The 22,288-nt window shown below is 61.8% G+C and overlaps 1 protein-coding gene and 1 long non-coding RNA gene across 6 annotated transcripts in view; one reads left to right on the top strand and one right to left on the bottom strand.

Annotated features, from left to right (window-relative positions):
* RAI1 (retinoic acid induced 1) overlaps nucleotides 1-22,288 on the bottom strand; it is a 106,934-nt gene that overhangs the window by 16,168 nt on the left and 68,478 nt on the right. The gene's annotated exons all lie outside the window — the stretch shown is intronic.
* On the top strand, nucleotides 512-16,921 carry LOC309650221. The gene is made up of 3 exons (XR_014257453.1): nucleotides 512-8,307; nucleotides 15,013-15,099; nucleotides 16,316-16,921. It is a non-coding gene; the product is annotated as an uncharacterized lncRNA (long non-coding RNA).

Below are 22,288 nucleotides of genomic sequence, written 5' to 3' on the forward strand. Positions count from 1 at the left end.
CGAGCCTCCAGGGCTCTGGGGGGGGGCACAGAACGGGGGGAAGGCACACGTGGAGGGAGACAGGGGCTCCCCCGAGAGGTGCAGCTCACCCCTTCTTCACCCAGATCCCACCTCCATGCCCTCCTCATGCGGTGGCCGGGGGGGTGGAGCGGGGTGCTGACCAGGGAGGGGTCAAGCCTGGGGCAGCCGGGCGACCCCAGGAGCCCCGTCAGCACAGCCCAGGCCAACCTCCCTGCCCTTGGCAGTCAGCTGCCCGGACTCAGGGACTTGAAGCCCATGACCCTGGAGAGGGCTCGGCCCCTGCCCACAGGGCGGGTCACAGCCCCATGGCCATGGCCTCTCCCTGGCTCATCAAAGGTGCCCCGACACGGAGGAGCCCCCCTTCTGACCCACTTTAGTCCATCCTGGCAGCTGGAATCAAACACGACAGGAGGTGCCTGCTGTGACCCAGCCTTGGTTCTGGGGTGGCTCCCCGCCAGGTGGGCAGCCCTGCACCTCCCCCATGGGGCTCCTCCTGCCCTCGGGCAGCGCACACGGGCACTCCCTGCGGCCCAGGCCTGAGCTGGCAGGTGGAGGCCTCTGCTCAGGGTGTCCCCTGCGGGCAGGCGGGGTCAGCCGCGGTCCCCGCGCTCTGCTCTGCCCTCCCTGGCCTCGCTGATGAGCCCGGAATTCGCAAACCGAGGCCCACTCTGAAGGCTGCGCGTCGTATATCTGCACAAATTACATTTCGGCTTTTATTAGTCCCAGATCGCTCTCATTTCCCGCTGAGTATCTTGTGGATATCGTTAACATTTCTACAGCTTTTTTTTTTTTTAATATTTTTTCGCATTCTCTGAAAATGCATTACCAGAAACATTATTTAAAAAGTGCTCTGACCAGTGTCCCCTTCCCTGTTTAATCAGTCCAGCTGCTGCATCTTTTAATTTTGCCGAGCCGTATTACAGCGGGTTTTCCAATACACAGGAGCAGCTGGACGTGGTGAAAGCATCTATCTCTAAGAAAAGACAGTTCAATTAAAATACGAGAAGCCCAGCGGCTGGTGGAGAAGGCACGCAAAAATGCCACCCCAGCACCACCTCTGACCCCAGGCACAGGGAGGGGAGGGGTGCAGGAACAAAGGCCACCTCTCAGAGCCACCAGGTCCCAGGCCCCGCCAGCTCTGCCAGGAGAAAATGGGGCTCGGCCTCTTTAAGAGCTGCCTCAGGCCTGCCACGGGCTCTGTTGTTATTAATTATTATGATTATGATTAGTTTTCAAGAGCACTAGAAAAGGACAGGCGGGAGAGAGGCAGGCTGAGAGCTGGGGTGGGCGGCACCAGGAGGGGGATGGAAATAGGTACCCTTGGCAGAGAGATGGTGACCTCTGAACCCGGGAGGAGAGGTGGCGGCAGAGGGGTGCAGGCTGGGGGTCTGGCCTCTGTTCTGCTAGAGAGAGAAGGGGTGGGGGGCAGGGGAGGGCACCCAGTAACATACCTTCACGGGACTCCTGGGCCAGACCAGCCTCCCCCTCCCCCTTCTCCCAGACACTTGGTCAAGGCCACATCTCAAGTTCTAGCCAAACTGGGAGGGAAGGAAGAAGGAAGAAGAGAAAAGAAAGAAGGGAGGAGGAAGTCAGTCCTGAGCTCCAGATCCGCCAGTGCTTCCCTGCTGACTCCTGCGAGCTGGCCTGCCCAGGCCCCTGGTCCAGGGAGAAACACGGCGCAAAGCTGGGCCAGGCCGCAGGGCCCACCCCGTGCCCCGGGACTCCTCGAGCTCAGCGACGGGTCTCCCTGCTCCCCTGGCCGTGAAAGGGGGCGTGACAAGCCCCACAGACACCCTCAGGCCCCAGGCGCGAGGCCATCAGCCCCCGAAGGCCTTCGGCAGCAGGTGAACCAGGGCTCAGCCGTGTTTTCAGGCAAAGAGCACGGCTCTGCGGTCCCCGCACAGGCACTGCGGGACCCGTTGGGGTGGGGGGCGGGGGCAGCCTTGCCCGCGGTGCCTGCCCACCCCGCGTCTGCACACTCACTGCTTTGACTGTTCTGCCCTTTTACAGAGAAAGGGGAGGCTCAGAGGGGCCAGGACCCGCGTGTGAGCCACCCACGGGGCAGTTCCTCGTGATGGGTGCCGCAGCGGCGTGGACGGCCCTCACCAAGAATTCCCGCTTTAGAGGAAGGCCCCTTGGAGCACGGCAAGGAAAGGGGGGTGCCCAGGTCCCCTCTGCAACCTGCGTGGCCCCAGAAGCCGGGTCGGGCCCCACCCAACTGTAGGGAATCTACTCGGGGGCACTGCTGTCCCCTGGGCAGCCTCAGAGAGAACTCACTGGGCCCACAGCCTCTCTAGCCCCCAGGGCCAGGCCCCCGGTCAGGGAAATGGGCCCAGCGTGGGCCGGAGCCGCTGTAGCTCCCGCGGGGACCGGGGAGGGAGGGGGCGAGAGGGAAGCTTCGGTTCCCCAGCGGGGGCCCTGGGGCCCACTGGCTCCATCCCACTCACCCACCCAAGGTTCTTTTATGACCTGGTTTTCTGATTTGCAGCTGCAGGGAAAAAACTTTAAAACCCAACCCACTCAAGGCCTGGGAACAAGCAAGGAGGGGAAAGTTACCTGGGTCAGGAGGCCGGGGATGGGGGTGTCCTGGGAGGAATGGAATGGTGGGACCACCTTGCGCCTCCCCATGTGCTGTGGGTGATGAATACTAAATAGGACACCTTGATGAAAATGATCAATCGTTAGTCAGGCTTACTGCTATTCTGTGGGGTCTATTTTGAATCCCAAGGGCCTGGCCTAAATGGGGGGAAGGGGTGTTTCCAAGGACTCCCCAAGACAAGACAGCCCAGGGCCCCCAGGCCTCTGGGACAGGTAGGGTCCTTGGGCCAGGCACCGGGAGAGGTCAGCTTGGGGCAGAGGGGGCCCATCCCGGGCATAAGGAATCCCAGAGAACAAGGCAGCCCCCACCCCAAAGTACGGCCTCTCAAGACCACCCTCTGTGGGCAACAGCCATCCTCGTTCACAGGCACCCACGGGAGAACCCCACAAGGGTCCAGCACACCACTCTCTGCAGGGCTGGAGGTCCTGAATATTCACACAAGTTATGGGGTGAGAGGGGGAGAAGCAGTTAGACAGCCGGGCTCCTTAGCTGAGGCTAGGGACCCCGGGGCAGGGGGAGGTCTCAGGGCTCTTTGGAGGATGTTTGAATGGGAGGCAGAGGCTTCTGGCCTCTCCAGTTGTCTGGAAAGCCTTCCCTCGAAGCCCACCAACGCTGCCTCTTCCAAGGACCCAGCGGCGGAGACAGCCAAGACCTACTAAGCCCCCAGAACAAGAGCCTCCCCTCAGGGTCAACCCACCAGGAGGACGCGCTGCCCCGCCCCGGGCATCGCCGCCGTCCTGGGCACCATCCGGGCGCCGCCTGCAGAACTCTCAGCCCGGCCGCCTCACCCCTGCCCCACAGTGCAGTTTCTGGGATGTGAGGGTCAGCTGAGCCGGAGGGGCCCACGGTCCAGGGGGTGAGGGCAGATGGCTAGCCAGCCCCCTCCCCGCCGTGAGGTGTGGGGCAGCAAGGATCAGCGCAGCCGAGCTGTTGGCATTCACGAGCCCTCCGGGGGAGGCTGTCAGGCCGGCGGGGGGCCCACCCTGCTATCGGCTCCACACCCGTCAGTCTCTTGTGGACAGTGGTTGCCATTTTATCCACCACTCCCCAGCTCTGTCAAATGAGGAAAAGAAAACGGGGGTGGTGCTGGATGCAGACAGCTAAGAGGGCTGGGATCAGTGGCCCACAGTTTCAAGGTGAAGGAGCTGGTCCAGAGGCTGGCATGGGGGGCTTCTCCATGCCCCGCTGGTCTTGCAGGTGACTGCACACTGCAGATGACAGAGGATCTGTTTGCTGGCTTTCAGGGGAGGCAAAGAAGGCAAGGAGAGAGCCTAACCTCTCACCCCAGCCTTGTCCTTGACACCCCGTGTGCCCCACCCACCATGACTTCCCGGGAAAGAGGATGTACCAAGGTGCCAAGCTGGTGGTCGGTGTGGCACCTCCCTGAGCCTCAGGGCCTTTACACTGCCTTTTCCTCCACTGGGAACACCATTCTCAGGTATCACATGGCTCCCTGGGCTCCAAGCCTTTGCTCACGTCACCTTCTCAGGTGGCCGACCCTAACCACTGTTTGAAACTCACACTCCACGCCCCCCCCCCGGCCCGCCCACTTCTCCAAGGTAACAAGTCATGTGGCTGGCTGGCTTTATTACTGCCTCTCCTCTTTAGAAAGGAAGTTCCACAAAAGCAGGGATTTTGCCTGTTTTGTTCGCAGCCATATCCCCAAGTCCCTGAACAATAACTGTTTGTTGAATGTATATTGTTTAAAATGTCACATGGGGGACTTCCCTGGTGGTGCAGTGGTTAAGAATCCGCCTGCCAATGCAGGGGACACGGGTTCGAGCCCTGGTCCGGGAAGATCCCACAAGCCGCGGAGCAGCTAAGCCTGTGCACCACAACTACTGAGCCTGCGCTCTAGAGCCCGTGAGCCACAACTACTGAAGCCCACGCGCCTAGAGCCCCTGCTCTGCAACAAGAGAAGCCACCGCAGTGAGAAGCCTGTGCGCCGCAACTAGAGAAAGCCCGCGCACAGCAGCGAAGACCCAATGCAGCCAAAAATAAATAAATTAAAATGTCACATGGGACTTCCCTGGTGGTCTAGTGGTTAAGACTCCACGCTTCCACTGCAAGGGGCACAGGTTCGATCTGTGGTTGGGGAACTAAGATCCTCCATGCTGCGTGGTGCAGCCAATAAATAAATAAATAAAATCCAAAGTCTACTTGTTGAAAAATAAATAAAATGTCACATTATGAAAATATCCAGAACAAGGTCGAGTGGAGGTACAGAGCACATTTGGGTGGGGGTGAGGGGCTTGTAGCTACAGCTCCTCCTCATTCACTTGACAAAGAAGATCTCCCTCGGGCCTGGCAGTAACGCACCCCTGAAGGGTGAGGAAGGAGGTAAACTGCTCTGGCTGATTGCTGCCGGTGGGAAGGAGGGCCCAGCATGCCAGAGCCTCGGAGTGTTTTACAGAAGGAGGAATCTCTCATTTTAAAAAATGTTATCTGGGCAGAAGAGCTAAATAGACATTTCTCCAAAGAAGACATACAGATGGCCAATAGGCACATGAAAAGATGCTCAACATCACTAATTATTAGAGAAATGCAAATCAAAACTACAACAAGGTACCACCTCACACCAGTCAGAAAGGCCATCACTAAAAAGTCTACAAATAACAAATGATGGAGAGTGTGGAGAAAAGGGAACCCTCCTGCACTGTTGGTGGGAATGTAAATTGGTGCAGCCACTGTGGCGAACAGTATGGAGGTTCCTCAAAAAACTAAAAATAGTTTAGCAAGCCCTCTCCTGGGCATATGATCCAGCAAGCCCACTCCTGGGCATATATCCGGACAAAACTATAATTCGAAAAGACACACGCACCGCTATGTTCACAGCAGCACTATTCGCAATAGCCAAGACATGGAAACAACGTAAATGTCCATAGACGGATGAATGGATAAAGAACATGCGGTACATATATACAAAGGAATACTACTCAGCCATAAAGAATGAAATAATGCCATTTGCAGCAACATGGATGGACCTAGAGATTATCATACTAAGCAAGAAAGAGAAAGACAAACACCATACGATATCACTTATACGTGGAATCTAAAATATGACACAAATGAACATGTCTACAAAACAGAAACAGACTCACAGACATAGAGAACAGACTTGTGGTTGCCAAAGGGTAAGTGCGGATGGGGGAGGGATGGATTGGGAGTTTGGGATTAGCAGATGCAAACTAGTATATACATAGGATGGATAAACAAGGTCCTACTGTATGGCACAGGGAGCTATATTCAATATCCTTGATAAACCATAAAGAAAAAGAATATGAAAGATATATATAGGTATAACCGAATCACTTTGCTGTACAACAAAAATTAATACAACATTGTAAATCAACTAGACTTCATAAAATTTTTTTTAAAATGTTATCAACCAAGTAAAAACTTTAACACCCCGGAGATCAAGAGAACTGGTCTGCAGGCTGTATTTGCTCACAAGCTCCTGGTGTCAAATGCAGATGGCACTTGGCCCGAGTGAGGCAGGGCCTTGTTGGGCACCTGGGGGATGCCTGGTGTGAAGGAGTGACAGCAGAAGCACCGCCCCCCGAACTCTCCCTGGCCTCTGGGAGAAGCCCTGAGGCCAGCACGAACCAGTTAAGCTCTGGATGGAACCAAAGGGGAAGCACTGGGGGCCTGCGGGAGGGCGGTGCTGGGCGGCGGCGGTCCCATGGGGCCAGAGCGATGGGGGCTGCAAAGGCTGGGCGGTGGGAGGCCCCAGGCCCACAGAGGCGCTCATAGCCTCCTTGAGAGCTCCGCCCCACCTTCCACGTTGCTGGGTCCCTGGTGGCCCTCATCAGTGGTAATTACGTAATTAATGGTCTAATCAGCCGGTTCACCTGTGCATCCCTCACTGGAAAGCAGCCTGATGAGGGCAGGGGCTTCATCTGTTGGGGCCTAGGCTCTAAGCCTAGAAACTGCCCCAAGTAGCTGCCTATTAAATGCTGCCTGGATGGGTGGATGGATGAACAGATGGGTCAGGGTGTGTTACCTGACCCTCAACACAGCCCTGACGACTGATGACAGGCCTGGAGGCCAGGACACGTGCAACAGCCAACCAGGAAGGGAAGATGGAGCTTATGCTCTGCCCTCCACAGCCCCCTGGGTCACAGCCCTCTGTGCCCGAGCCCACTCGCTTGTCAAGCCCATCTCTACTTAGCCTACAGCCTACGCAGGGGCCAAGTTGGGCGCTGAGGATACACAGGAAAATGCAATGGCTCCTGCCCTTCTGAGGCAGACACAGGCGAGGCTCTGGGGGCGGGGAGAGGAGGTGGCCAGGGCAGGCTGGAAGGAGGGGGCCGCCCTATGGGAGGAGCGGCCTGAGTGAGGGTGGGGGCGGGAGGACTGAGCAGGTGGGGTGGCTGCAGTTACCGCCCCTCCCCCACCTCAGGTGGCCTGGCTGCTGCAGCCAATGGTCAAATGCCCGCTGTCCTCATGGTACCAATCCCTGGCAATCCTGCAAAGTCACCCCCATTTGTCAGCTGCCTGCATCACTGCTCCCGGGGAAGGGCCACTCTCCCCCACTCTGGGAGGCCCACTGGTCTGTGGCCAGAGCTGGAGTGGGGTCTCCGACTTGTTTCTGACAGGGGCGCCGGCATCCCCCTCTATCGCCCGGCCAACAGGGCCAGCTGCTAAGAGCAGTGAGCCGCCAGAAGCCACTTTCTGCAGAGCATACTGGAGGTCAAACCTCCCCCCCTCGTTTTGCAGAGCGTTACTGGAAGCCCAGAGAGAGGCAGTGACTTGTCCAGGAGGCCCAGCAGGGCTGAGATCCCTCTACAGCTCTGTGCCCCAGAATGGCCCCTCTGTCCACCAGAAGATGAACTCTGAGCTGGAGGCCAAAAGTGGGGGCCCAGATCCTCCTCCTGGACACCCAGTTTCCCAGGGGTCAGAGAACGCCCCCCTTCCTCAGCCCGGGCGGAAGCCTCCCCCCTCCCTTCTCTGCCTCTGACACCCCCTCCCTCTCTGCAGCATGCTGACAGCCCCTCCCAGCCCCGCTCCACCTGGGGGAGCTGGGGAATCGGCGCCCCCTCCCGCCCCCAGCCCCCAGGGGAGGAAGCGGCCTGTCAGGCCGCCACGGCGTGTCAAATCCTCTTGCTGCCTAATTGTGAGACGGCGGCGTTTAAAGAAACGCTTTTCTGGCCGCCTGCCACACCGCAAACTGCTTGGTATAATTTTATTATTAAGGAGAGAGAAAAAGAGGGAGGGGGGTTAGAAGAGAGAGAGAGGAAAGGAGCGAGAGAAGGAAATTGCTTAGTCCGAGTCAGCTGGTGGAGTATTCTCAACGCGAAAGCGGGCCGGCTTTCCAGTTGGCAAGCTGACTCCGTTAATTGCGCATTCAGCCTCTACTTAGGGTAATTGAAACGAAGCGGGGCCCGGGTCTGACAGTTAGGGTCTGCGCCTCGGCCGTTAACCCTTCCGCCCCCGCACTCGCGGCTCCCACGCAGCCCGGGAGCGCGGGCGGCCGGCGTGTGCCCCAGCGCCGGCAGGGTTAACGCGCCTCAGGAGCCCGGCGCCGGCCGAGCGGGGGATGGGGACAAGGATGGGGAGCCGCGCGGGGTGTGCGGGGGCGTCTGCGGCCTCGCCGCCCCCCTGCAACAGATGTTTCAGGCGTGTAAGACAAAGGCAGAGCGCCTGCCGCTGCCGGGAGAAAATCCGCAGGACTCCCTCAGGGGCAGGTAAAATTTCACCTTCTATTTGTGTTCCCCCCGCCCGCCCCCGCCCGGTTTCCCGGCCTCTGCGCCAATCCGGAAAGCGCCACCAAAGACGCCGCGCCGCCGCCTCCGCCGCCCAACCCGCTGACCCCAGCAAGGTCGCGGCGACCTCGGGCTCCGCCAGACGCGCGTGGGCCCCTCCTGGGGCGCCCCCGGCCGCGGTCCCGCGATCGGAGGCGCCGGGAGCAAGGAAGGGGCGCTCTTCCCGCCACGAGGCGGAGGCGAGGTGGACGCCGCGCGCCTCCCTTCTGCCCGCGCTGGGACCCCGGGGGCTGCGCCCCTCCAGCCCCCATCATTCATCTCCCTGATTCCCGCTGTAGCCGCCCTCGGAAGTCAGCCGAGTGAAGCAGCTGTTCCTTGCACACTCCACTTGACCAAAGATGATGATAAATGAGGCCCGGGCCGCGTCGGGGACGCGGCGGCCGCCGCGAGGGGCGCGCAGGGCGGGGCGTACGGCCCGCACCCCCTCCCCGCGCTCTGGGAAGGGCGAGGACGCAAAGGACAGACGGCGACGTGCAAAATCAAAGGCCCGCACTCCCCTCCCGGCGCCCCGCGCTGCCCCGGCGCCGGCGGAGAGAAGCCGGGCGGAGAGGTGCGCCCCGAGCACCGCGGCCCAGGCGGAGACCCCCTCCTCACGGTGGCGCCGCCGCCCGGCCACCCCTCCGCACCCCGGCCCCCGGTGCCTCGGTCCCCACCGCGCCCTCGCCCCCACCCCCGCGCCTCAAACCTATTAACGCTCGTAAATAATGAATAATGGAGCGAAGCTTCCCTCGGCAGCGCGAGGCTGCGGGCGGGGCTGCCGCCGCCAGCTGCGCCCGGTCCCGGGGAGGGGGCGCCCCGGCCGGGCGCGGGGGCTCGGGCGCGCGGCCCCGCACACGTGCAGCCGCGGCGCGCAGGCGGGCACCCCGCCCGCCGAGAAGGGGGAATCCCGCTCTGCCCTCCCCAACGCCACCTCCCCTGGAGTCCTCTGGCACCGAACGAGGCGAGAGAGCGCGCGCGAGCTTCCCAGCCGGAGACGGTTATTTTTAACCTGCTCCCCTTTCCATCCCAGCCTCTCGGGTTTGCGCGCCCGCCTCCCCCCCCCGCCCCCCCCAGCAGCCGAGGACGCGGGCTCCTCACCTCGCTCAGCGGCTCCGGACTCCGAGCGCCTCCCCCAGCCCGCGGCCCCCGCCCCTGCGCGGGCATCGCGCGGCGGAATCTCAGCCTGGAAAGGACCGATTAGCAGCCGCGTGCCTTTCTGCGAAATATTGGAACCGGCTGGGCTGGGGGCGGGGAGCCCGGCGCGCTCGTCCCCTCGCCTCCCTCCGCGCTCGCCTGGGCGGCGAGGCGGCTCGGCTCTCCCTCCGCAGACGCGGAGCGGCCGGGCCGGGGCGCCAAGCCCCCTCTGGATTTCGCCCTTCTCTCCTCAACACTCACCCTTCTTCAGTCATCAAGGAAGCTGGCGCTTCTAACCCGCGGACCCTCCGGCAGCGGCGGCGCCAAGTGGTGCGCCGCCTGCCCCATCTGCAGCCCCCTCCCTAAGCCGCTCCAAACACACACACCGTTGACACAGCAGCGGCCTTGCACACCCGCACCTTCAAGGCAGACCCGCCGGGCCGGGCCAGGGCGCACCGGGGCCTCCTCCCGGGCTCGCCCTCCCTCAGGCCCACCCTCGCCCCTCCCTCCCGGCCCCTTCCCCAGGAGGCCCAGCAGCTCAGACCCCTCAGGCAGCTCAGAGGCCTGAGGCACAGGAAGTTCACATCCACTCCCATTACCCTGCTCTCCAAGAGGCCACCCATCCAAACCCCAGCCTGTCCTTAGCCCCAAAGGAGCTGCCTGAACCCAGGAACCCCTGAGGGCTTCCACTGGATCAGTCACTTGACATTTTGCAGACTCTGCTCAGGCCCAATCCTGGAGACCCCCAAGCACAGACCACCCCCGACCACCTCCCTCCTGAACGAGGTGGGGGGGCGAGAGAAAACCGCTGCAGAACAGAGGGGGGTACTGGAGGGCAGGGGCTGGGAAGAGAGGGAAAGGGCCTTCCCGCCGGGAGCTGCCTGGCCCAGTGGCAGCAAAGAAAAGGGCCTAGCTGGGAACGGGGGCCAGATTTCTCCCCGGATTAGCTGAAGGGTGGGGGAGCCCGGGACCCCCACACCAAGGAAGCAGCCAGTGGCCAGGGTTGCTGCAGAGAGGGAAGCCTGGCCAGCCGGGGTGGAGGCAGGGGGATGCGTGTGGAATCCAGATGTGAGGACAGCTGGTCTGGTGACACCCTAGGGCCAGCTGGGAGGCCCAGCCTGGCCTGCAGGGGAGGCAGTCTGCGGGTAGAGCGGGGCCCCCTGAGCACACGCAGGGCCTGGCAGGGCAGAGCGGGGTTCTCCAGGGGCTTCTCCCCTCAACCAGCCTGGACACAGGGCCCGGGGCCTCCCTCAGATCTTGAAAGTTCTCGGTAGCCCTCAGACGGTGGAAGTGGGTGTAATAGCAGCGGCGTGGCACGGTGTGCCTGGCCCCCTCCTGTGGCCTTCGTAGACTGTACTTCTGACCCTCAAACTGCCCTTCTAGGAGGCAACGTGACCTCTCATTTCACAGACGTGGAGACTGAGCCGCAGAGCGGGACAGGGGCCGTGGTGGTGGTGGGGGGGGGCCCTCCCTGTTCCAGGGCGCAAGGATGACAGTGAGGCCCTGGTTCACTCCTGCGGAAATTTCAGAAAACTGGTTTTCTTGGGAGAAAAAAGGGGCAGGGGGCTTGGTGTGGTGAAGCGCTGTAGGGAAGTCACACTGCCTTCTCCCCACCCACGCCCCCCCCCTTCCCCCGCAGAACCAGCCACCAAGGCACCAGGCCCCTACTGATGGTCTCAGGCAGGGCCTCATCTGCAGCCCAAATATAAATGTCACAAGGCCACGTACCACTGCTCTTTACATGCGTGTAGCTGTAGTCATGACAAATACACTACAACTTCGTGCAGGGCCTGGCAGCTTTGCGTTGCCCAAACAACGGACAGCTCCTATTTTGATATGAAAGGGGGTCTCCATCTCAAGACTGGCTTCTGGGTGTGGGGACCCCTGCCAGATGAACAGCTGGGGCCACCTTGTGCTCTGGACTTCTCCGCCGCCCCCTCTGCTTGGAAGGGAGCTTCCATTTCCGGGCGTGGCTTGGATGGATGGCCTCCTGCACACACCCCTCTCCCACGGTCGCGGTGGATCCTGGGCGGCGCCCCCAGACACGTCGCCTGGTGACCAGAAGCGCTGGCCTTTGGGGAAAGCACACCACCAGCTCTGATCCGGAGGTGGCCTGGGACCGTTCTTCTCAGGATGGAAAATATTTGCCTTTGGTTTTCGGCTGCCGCCTCGTGCTGGCTGACTTTCCCCCACACAGCCCTGAAACGTGGAGGTGCTGGAGGGTAAAAATGAGGAGAGGGCAGCTATCTGAGTCCAGCATCCAGCCGTTCTCAACAGCACTCTGTTTTTCTCCCAGGGTGAACAGAATACTTTCTGCCCGTTTTCTGCGCAGAAAACGCAGCTTGAGCTGTGCTCGCAGCTAAAGGCTAGTTTCCCTTTTCCCAGGCCCAGCCCTCTCGGGCCTCACCTCCAACTAAACCAGACCCTTCCAGATCTCCCTCCCCACCCCAGCTTCCGGGTCACTCAGCATCTGGGGGAAAGCGCCTCTCCCAGCTATACACAGCTAACTCAGCCCGACCCAGAGAGCCTTGTTCTGGAAAGCTGCAGGAGAATCCCTCCTGGCTGGCTCTGCGGTGGAAGAGTGGCAGTCTTCTCCCGAGACCGGAGCTCCAGAGAGATGTCACATTCACACTGGCCAGGCCAGCCAACTGTGATGGCTCACAGGTGGCTGGCTGTGTGGCCTTGGGGCACCGGGAGTTACCACCTGCCCCCGCTCCGTCCCCACCCTGACTCTAACTACCTAGGTCCTGATGCCACACAGCTCTGCACACTGTCTGCTGGGTGGCCTTGGGCAGCTCACTGCACCTCTCTGAGCCTCACGCTCCTCAGCTGGAGCCTGCTCTGAGCCCACACTGATGGGGGGGCCGCAAGGCTGGCGGAGACGCTGTGCTTGGTGCCCGGTGGAGGTTTCACGAGGGGCAGCAGCTTCCAGCGCCATCCACGGGGGCGAGGGCCGGACCTTGCTCTACCTCTACCTCCCAGGGAGCGAAGTGGGGGGACAGAGCAGGGCCTCCGGGACTGAGGGTTAAGGTCTGCGTCCTGACCCCCACGGTGGGCGGGCGGGTTGTTTCCTGGCTGGAGTCCCCATGTGTGTCCTACGCTGCAGGGCATGTCTTAGTAAGATGGCGTCTGCTGAGCTGGGTCGAGGGTGATTCTAACAAGCTCCCAGGCGAGTCTGTCTCTGCCGGCCTGGGAGTCTGGGAGGCCGGGCTCGGCGAGGGGCTCCGGGTCCTGTCCTGTCCGAGGAGGGCCGTCCAGGACCAGGGACCAGGCTGTGGCTCGGCGTTCCTGAGCCCTCTGTCTCAGAGCTGGGGTCCCGCAGTGGCCTGGGCAAGCCCGGGACTCTGAATTCGGCCCTGTTTCCTGGCAGCGACACAGCGATGAAAGGGCAGCTCACGCTGCTGAACCCACCGTCACTTCAAGTCCAGGCCTCCAAGGCCTCAGTGTCCCCGTCGGGACAGCGGGAAGCTGGGCTAAAGTGATCCCACCCTTTCCCCTGATGGTTCCCGAACACTCTCCCCTTCCCTGACCCCTTCCGAGGGGCCAAGCTATCTGGACCCCAGCATAGGCCCCAGGGGCTGCAGTCCTGGGAGTACAGCGCTCACCCACACTGTTCTCACCGCCCCACGGGCCCGGCGCTGACCTAATAAGCACTTTCACCAACAGACTTCATCCTCACGCCAGTCCCGCGGGCTGGGTCGCATGATCGCCCTTGTTTCACAGACGACAGCACTGAGCCCAGAGACCATACCCCGGAGGAGGGAACAGGCCTGCAGGGGCTGGACGCCGGCGCTCCCCGGCCTGGCCCCCAGACGTGCCAGACCCTGGCGTATTTCTTCTGGGGAAACCACCTGTTTCGGCCCCACCAGCACAGGTGTGGATGCGGCGTCTGCATCTCCCCTGGCCAGCAGCTGCCCCTGGTCTAGTTAGGGATGTGTGGATAAGCTGGTACGGTCTCTTAGAGAGCTTTATGGCAATCTGGACCCAAATGGAAGCTAGACATGCCTCCTGACCCAGCAGTCCTGCCTACAGCCAGGCCCAGAGTCGTCTGCACAGGTTAACTGCAGCGTCGTTTGTAAAAGCCAAAGACCGGAGATCCCCTAAATGTCCCTGTGAAGGGGCTGCGGGAAACACACGTGGGGAATTCCATACAGTGGGTACGAGTGAGGAAGGGCTTCGTGTGTGAATAGGGTGCCGCCTTCAAGTCGGGCGAGAAAAGCGCAGCGTAGAAAGTGTGCAGAGATGCCCCATTTGTACAAAAGAGGAGAGAGGATCCGAGTTTTCTTTTTTTACCGTTAGCATGTGACACCTACTTAAGAATTTAAAACTTGGGACTTCCCTGGTGGTGCAGTGGTTAAGAATCCGCCTTCCAATGCGGGGGACACGGGTCCGACCCCTGGTCAGGGAACTAAGATCCCACATGCCGCGGGGCAACTTAGCCCACGCGCCGCAACGAAAGACCCCGCATGCCGCAACTAAGACCCGAAGCAACCAAAAAAAAAAAAAAAAAAGAATTTAAAACTTATGCTATGGATAAATATCTGCTCTCCGGGCTGGCTCTGCAGGATGGCTGGAGAGCGCGCCTGGTGTCGGGCTCCCATCTGGCACGGCCGCTTTCCAGCTGCTGGACTGCAGAAGCCCGGGGGCCATCAGCAGGAGGGGAGGAACCCAGCTGCCGAGTCCTGCAGTGGACAGCAGAGGGGTCATACCCTCGTCCTACAGATGAGAAAACCGAGGCCCCACCTGAACCCCCATAAAGGCCACGTCCTCCTGCTTCCTGGTGCACGGCCTTGGGGACACACAAGCCAGGACTGGGTCAAGCCCTGAGCTGTGGAGGCAGCTGCCGCCACCAGGGCCCTTGATAAATGGGGCCCGGGGCTCACGGGGGCTGCTCCTGGTCAGTGGGTCACCGAACTTCCCACTCCATTTCTACCAGCACTGTGCTTCCCTTTGATTATCAAAACACTTAGAGGCAAAGGCCACCCTGGGCTCCGGGGGCCCTGAGACTGTGGGTTGTGAGGGCACGGCTCATGGGGACCAGTCCAGGAACGCTGGGCCAATTCCCAGCTGAGCCACCCGTGCGCCGTGGGGCTGGGCCTCCCTTTCCCCGGCTGTGAGGAGGAGCGGGGGTCCGTCCCTCAGAGGACAATGTGTCAAGGGACAGGGCCTGGCAGAGCAGGGCCCAACAAGCAAGCTGCTACTTCTAAAAGGTAAACATTTCTGTAATTTTATATAACAGAGGGAAAGTTCAGGAAAATCCCTGACTGGTCCTAGTGCTGGCTACGGAGCTGCGGCCAAGAAGGTGGGAGCTCCTCAGGGTGACAAGAGCAGCGGGTGCCTGCCATGCTGGCAGAGGCCCGGCGGGCAGTGCCCAGCCGGAGCAGGGCCCAGCCGTCTGGGTTCCCGAGCTGGCACGTTGGGCGGAACAGACTTGGCCAGCTGGCTGGCGGCCCCTGCAGCCCCAGGCCCATGGAAAGAGGTCTCAGAAAGGCCCCTGTGTCCGCCCTTCTCTAGGCTGCTTTTTCCAGACCAGAGCCTCCCGTGTCTTTGGAAAGAGCATTGAGTACCCAAGGTTGCCGCTGACTCACTGTGTGACCTCAGGTGAGTCACCCCACCTCTCTGGGCTTCCATTTCCTCACCCGTTAAGACGGGGCAAGTGATAAGTGCCCACCTCACGGGGTTGAGCAAAGTCCCAATGAGAAAACGGACATGAAAGTGCTTTGTCATCATCACCCTCGTAGCTAATTCTAACATGATGCTTACGTGTGCAGAGCCCTGTTCTAAGCAGCAGTCAACGTATTTTTAACTCCTCTTACAGATGAGGCAACAGAGGCACAGAGAGGTTAGGGCACTTGTCCAGAGTCGCACAGCTTGTGAGGGGCAGAAGCACCGTGACAGGAAAGTACCGTGAGGGCTAATATTATTATTATAATTCATGGCTGTGGGTCAGGCCAAGGATGGGCAAGCTTCAGGCTCAGTTCCCGAGGCAGCGCTGGCCAGCCCAGAGGGGTCACGTGCGGGGCAGAAGGGCCCTACATCACACCCGAGCGGGAGCAGGGGCTCAGAGGGGGCTTCCCGGAGGCTCGCCCTCACCGGGTCCGAGTGGCGTGAGACCTTGCGGGCCGTGGTGGGGTCTGGAAGTGTCAGGCACAAGCGCCCGCAGAGATCAGCAGCCAGTTCCAAACACTGGTGGGGAGAACGGGTGACAGCCTCGGGGTTCCCCAAAGCCCCCCAGGCGACACCGCCCTCTGGAGCCGGAGGGGCTGCCGCGTCCACCAGCTCCAGTCTGGCTCACAGTGGCCAGCGGGTCAGCGCCCTTCTGCGGCACATCGCACGTCTGAGGCCCAGCGAGCGCAGGGGGCCGCGCAGCGCAGGGGCTCAGAGCCGCCCCCGCCCCCATCTCCGCCCCCCCACCCCTTGCAGGCCTGCACCAGCCTCTCCTCCCTCCCTGTCCCACCGCAGAGGCCGTGTGACTCTGAGGCCTGGGGGGCAGCGGCCTCCCTCTGGCCGAGGCCTCCCTGGCGCTACTGTCTGGGTGTGGGAGGGACGCAGCTCCCAGCATATGAGGAAGGGCCACGGGTACCCGGAAGGGCGTGAGATTCCCATGGGAAAGGCGTGGTTCCAGCAGCAGCCCCTCCAGGCTGGCTTGGCTGGTGGATAAGCTCCAGCCGCCTCCTCGGGCACATGCCCCTCGTGGAGACAAAGGCTGCGGGGCACAGGCCAGGACACGCGCAAACGTGAGAAGGAACCCCAGGCAGCCCGTCCTGGCCTTCCCTCTGCGGCAGCTCCATCTTTATTCCTTTCCCCTCCTTTTCAGGCAAACCTGACCCTCGAGAACTGGATGGGCCCGCAGGTCCACACAACACCCCACAGCCCCCGGAGCTCCCCTGCCACTCCCCCTTTACCCACAGGGTCAGCGCCGGAAAGACTGTCTCCCAAATAAACTGCATTTAGATCACCCTGTGTTCTCTCTCATGGGTGCAAAAGGACGGCAAATTAGGCCTTTGATGGACATGAGCAAGCCGGGGGTCGTGGGCCTTGTGCCTGTTGAATGAATGAGTGAGTGAATGGATGGATGGATGGGTGGGTGGATAGACGGGTGGGTGGGTGGAATTCCAGCCCCAAGCAAAGCCATTGCTACTTTTTTTTAGCCTGAGCAAAATAAGATTTCCTCAAGGCTTTTAAGAACATGGCAGGCGGGACTTTCCTGGTGGCGCAGCGGTTAAGAATCCGCCTGCCAATGTAGGGAACGCGGGTTCGAGCCCCGGTCTGGGAAGATCCCACCTGCCGCGGAGCAACTAAGCCCGAGAGCCACAACTACTGAAGCCCGCGCGCCTAGAGCCCGTGCTCTGCAACAAGAGAAGCCACCGCAACGCGAAGCGCACACACCACAACGAAGAGTAGCCCCCGCTCGCCGCAACTAAAGAAAACCCCACGCGCAGCAATGAAGACCCAACGCAGCAAAAAATAAAATTAGAAAACAAACAAACATGGCAGGCCATTCCCAAGGTCCCAGGGGTCCCCTCTGCAACCACACAACCACACGTCATGACGCCTGGGCTGGGAAATGGAGGGGCACAGGGAGGGGCCCTGGATCCTGGGCCCCTGCTTCCCCGTGCTGTGTCATCTCAGGGCCTCCAAAGCTCACCCAGAAGCCCCCTTTCCTGGGCCCTGTCCCAGAGACCCCTGGGAGTCCCTCTGACCTGTAAGCGTCCACAGGTCCAGGGTCCCTGGGAGCTTCTAGCTGGGGCCAGAAGGGCACATGAGGGAGGGGTGCATGCCTGCTGAACCCGCCCGGCAGCCCGGCAGCTTTGCAGAGCCGGAGAGAGCAGGACGTTTGTCATCTGTGGGGACAGTGAGGATGGTTTAAGGTGAAATTTAAGCCCATTAGAGCCTGGCTAATGACATCAGCAGCAACGGTGAAAATGAAGATGGCGGGTGTGTGAGCGCCACCGGTTGTGGGGCTGGCGCCGCCTCCGTGCTCGGGCCGGGCCCCCTCCCCGCAGCCCCCGGCGGCCCCCGCCCCACTGGCAGGCCCTACCCCTGCCCCCCGGCCACGTGGGCCGGCCCCCAGGGTCAGCATGTGGCTGGGGCCTTGGCCGGGGCGTGAGAAAAGATCCGGCCAGAGCGTGGAGGCAGCAGCTTCTTAATCTCCCTCCTTTGATAACTTCCGTCTTTTTTGTGCACACGCGAGAATCCAGCCCCGCCGCCGGCATCTCTTCCCCAGGCTGAGCCGTCTCCCTGCAGCTAATGCCTGACAGCTCTGTTTATGTCTCCCCATAATTCTCCAGCTTTATGGGGTTTTTTTCGGGGCCATTAAGCTCCCAGCCACAAGCTCCTTCCCCTGCCCCCGCCTGCCTTTGTCCTTGAGGCCTGGCAGCCCCACCGCCCTTTGGGAGAAGGGCTGTCCTCCCCCGGCAGGTGGACGAGGACCTCGGCCGAGACCTTGCTCTGGACGCCGCCTCCCCCCACGACTCCAGGTCCCTCGTCCTCTCGGCACAGGTCTCGTCTCGCCTGTCCCCAGGGAGACGGGACCCTCCAGGGTCCTGGAGTGCCTGGCAAAGCCCGCCCTCCCTTGGGCCCAGCCTTTGGCTTCTCTTCCCCCGTGAACTTTGCTCCTCCCACAGGCTCGGCCGTTCCTGAGAACAAAGCCCGCCCCCCTCCCCGACCTCCCTCTGCTCCAGACCCCCAGATCCAGCGCATGCACGGCACCTTGAGGCCGCCCGCACCGCTCCACAGACCTTGTCCTCTGCCCCAGTCTCCCCACGGCGTGTCTCTGAGGAGGCCCCCAAGTCCTCAGGGCCCCCCCTCCACTTCCTCACAACCACAACCCAGATCTAGCCTCGCGTCACCTCCACGCTGGGTTCCCTGCTCCCGGCCTCTGTCCCATGTGGCCTCTCACAAGCTCGGCTCAGGTGCTCCCTTGCTGTAGAGCCTTCGATGGCTCCCCATTACCTTCACCTACCTGAGTCCCCATCCTCAGCGTGCTGCTCAGAACTCTGCAGCCCCCGCGTCTTGGGGAGAGCCGGCTCCCGATGCCCTGCCCTCTTCCGCTGAGATCAGACCTCAGGTGTCCCCAGCAGGGGCTGCCCCGACACCAGGCCTGCTCACACCTCCCGGGGCGCCCGTCCCCACCTCTGCAGCTCAAACACAAGGCAGAAGGACTTCCTCAGCGGGAAGCAGCCCTTCCCTTGACTCTGGGTGCCACAGTCCCCTCCCATGGCTTCTACAGCTCGTGGAGTCCCCGGTCGCCCCAGCCTGGACCCCTGGCTTCCTGGGTGCCCGGGGCAGAGAGGTGCCCCTTGGAGTCCGTTTCCCCACCACGGCATGGGGCAGTGTCCCCCTGGGGCCCACGCTAGGCCAGAGTCACCCCACAGAGGCCAACCTGGGATGTTGGAAGGCAGAGCCTCCCCCGAAACCCCTTTCTTTCTGGGCACACGGCCCTCCGGGGGTGAGGCAGTGGAAGGAGTGACTACCCCTCCCATACCCCCCCATGCCCTGCTCCTCCGGGGAGACCTGCGCCGCCCCAGGCGGTCATTTCTTCTTGGCCCTTTAATTTCCGCTTTTCCCTCCCGCGGAGCTGCTTCACGTGCGGGTGGCCGACTGCGCCCCGGCACTGTCACCAGCCTCTGGGTGCCAGGTGGCCTGGGCCCCGGCCCTCCCCCACGGTGGGTGCTAGGGGATGCACGGGCCTTCCCTTCGTCCGGAGGGGGGGGAGGGGACCACGGGGCGAGGGTGCCAGCGCTGCACCCTGTCCGCCTCTTCACAGGCGCTCGGCTCAGTTTCAGTCGATTCCGACCTCGTCGTCCACCGCCTCCCAGGGTGTCTGGCCACAGCTCGGCAGGCCCCCCTGCCCGGGCCCGCCCACCTCCCACCCAGACCTCCTGCCCTTGGCAGGTTCCACGGCCCCGCGGGCAGCCCCCGGCCTGAGCCTCCGCGTGACCCGGGCAGGGGGCGTCCTAGCCCGCCCCTGCCTGAAACACAGCCCTGGAGCACCGCGCGGGGTGCCGGCCAGGCCGTCCTACGCCCCGTTTCCAGCAACACTATCGTTAAGAGCAGCAGAAGCTTTGTAATCTGAGGGGCCCAGCGCAGAATGAAAATGGGGAGCCCTGCTCAAAAGGCCTTCATCTCCAGATGGCAACAGAGCAGCACGAGACCAAGCACGGGACATTCTGAGTGCAGACCCCGCCTGGCCGCAAGGCCGCGGGCCCACAAAGCCGGCGCAGCCCAGAGGAGGTCAGCGGGCCGGCCACCATACCCCGCAGCAAGCGGCAGGAAGATGAGGGTCTGATCCGCCGGTCACACCCGTAACGACAGTTCCTCACGACTGAGCACCTGCTTTGTGCTAAGAGCTCTGTACATATTAAGTCCAAAAACCATCACGGACTCTACAGCTTACGCGGGGGGGCGGGGGGGGGGTTCAGAGGCAATGTGATTTGCCCAGGGTCCCTTGCTGGAGACAGGATGAGCCCAGACTCCAGGGCGGCGGGGGGGTCGGGGCTCCTGACTGAACCACACGCCGCTGAAACACCGAGACCCCTGATGTCGGCTCTGAATGGAGCCTTGAGAACCCGCCTTAAACTCTCCCCACAGAGGTGCAGAAACTAAGGCTCAGAGAGTGTGTCCAACTCCCGCAAGATCACACAGCACAGCAGGACCCCAGATCCCAGCCCTCAGCAGCCCTATTTCCACAGACCCAGGCAAACACTCACGATCCGGTGCAGGGCAGGAGGCAAAAGCGAGCGGAAACACACAGAGGTGCCCACATCAGCATCTTCTCATCAGAGGGCCAGGCGGTGACTTCTCTTCTCTACACTCTTGGTTATTTTTTGTATTTTCTCCAGTGAGCTGAGATTTTTAAAAAGACCAACAGCTCGGAGTTTTTGGAATGAATGAGGAAGGGGGTTTGTGGAACCGAGCCCTGGTTAAAAGAGTTGCCATAGATACGGAGCAGGGTTTACACGCTTCCCAGGACCCAGAGCTTTGGGTCCTGCCTGGCTCTCTGGGGAAGTCCCAAGTGCTCAGGATGCCGTGGGCCCCGGGAGGGCTTCTGGGCGCTGCAAGTCTTGGTGTCCCCCTGGCTGGTCAGGAGGCAGGTCTGCTGTTCACTGGCAGTGCTGTCTTCCTGCTGGACCTCCCCTCTGGCCCTCGCTGGTCCCCACCTCCCTCTGTCCCCCCACATCCCCGAGGCCCCCCTGGAACTCACACCACCCCACCCTCTCCTGCTCACAGCCCAGGGGATCCCCACCCCGCAATATCCACAAGACCAGGCTCCCCTCCTGCCCCGAAGCTGGCCCCTGCTACCCTTTCTGGCCTCATCGCCCGGGGCTGGACAGTGCCAGACGTCTCCGCAGACCCTGCCTAGAGCACCTCCTCTCTACCTGCCCCCCAGTCCCGAGCAGGGGCCGCTCCCAGTTCCCTGCCACGCGGTGGCTGCAGGGCGGGGATCAGGACCACATCACTCTGGGTCACCCCCACTGACCCCACCGGGCCTGGCACAGTACCCAGGGAATCCACCTGGGCCCCCTCTGCCCCTCGGAGGTGGATGCTGGGCCTCGGGCAGACAGCTCCGAGCCTCCTCCTGCCCCGAGAGCCCCCTGGGTCTCCGGCCTGAGAAGAGCTGACAGCTCCTTAATAAAAGCTGCCACAGACGCGCCTGAGTGACATCGCACCCGGCTAGCCGAGAGGCGGCCCACATCAAAGCCCCATTTTTCTTCTTCCTGTGAGGCACTGAAACAATTTACATAAAGAGCCCTACATGTGTCTTGCAACAAAGATGCATTTCTTCTCGTGACTGGCCACGGCCCCCGGCCCACCCGGCTTCCCCAGATGCCCCCACTGGTGCCTGGCCCGCTTCCGCAAGAGCAGGGGTCTCAGGGACCACCCTGTACCTCGGTCACCCAGACACAGGGCTGGGGGAGGCCAGCCGGAGGAACAACCAAGCCACGCCTATTAAAATAAAAACTAAAAACAACCAACCCTGAAGGGCTCGGGGGTGGGGCCGTGCCTGGGCCCAGAGGCCTAAGGATCTCAGCGGAGCCTTGCTCTGGCCTCAGACGGCAGGACAGGGGCATGTGCACCCTGGACCCACCGAGCAAGTCTACCAGCGCTGCAGACCGGGCCTGGGAGCCAGGCCTCCCCGCCCGGGCCCAGTATGCGGCCCCCGCTGCGGTGCCCCCAGCCTCGAGAGCCGGGGTGGCTCCAGGTAAGGTTCCCAAAGAGTCCTGTCTTCCAACAGCCGAGGCCTAACCCCTGTACTCCTGGCTTCGATTTGGGCAAAGAATCACCCTCCCTTGGCCCCTCTATTAAGAAATGACACCCCGAGAGGTGACCCTGTGAGCCATGATCCCCGACTTTCGTCCCACGCGCCCAGGGTTGGGGAGCAGAGTGAGGCTCGGCCGAGCACAGTTGCCCCGGGAAGCCCTGTGCCGACCCCCTGGCGGGCCTCGGTCTCCCCGAGTGTCAGACGGGCTCAGGAGTGCTCCCCACACGTGTGCCGGGCACCGGTGAGCTCTAGCGTTAAGATACCCGACCTTCCCTGCCTGCGCGTGAGCACGTGCTGTCACCGTTTGGGGCTGAACATGCAGCCCCACGTCTCGGTCTTGCTTCACGGGATTTTGAAGGCACTGATTCTGTGTGACCTTCACCTTCCAAGTCCCAAGGGAGATAAGACTGCGCTAGGGACATTTCTGGATTCCGAGGGCCTGACCCCCAGCCCTGGCCAGGGTCACACCCTTGGTCTCCCCTCCCCCCCAAGTCCGGGGGGGCCTTCTTAAACACCATGAGACCA

This window comes from Balaenoptera physalus, assembly GCF_965194825.1.
Source record: "Balaenoptera physalus genome assembly, chromosome: 20".
Classification (NCBI taxonomy): Eukaryota; Metazoa; Chordata; class Mammalia; order Artiodactyla; family Balaenopteridae; genus Balaenoptera; species Balaenoptera physalus.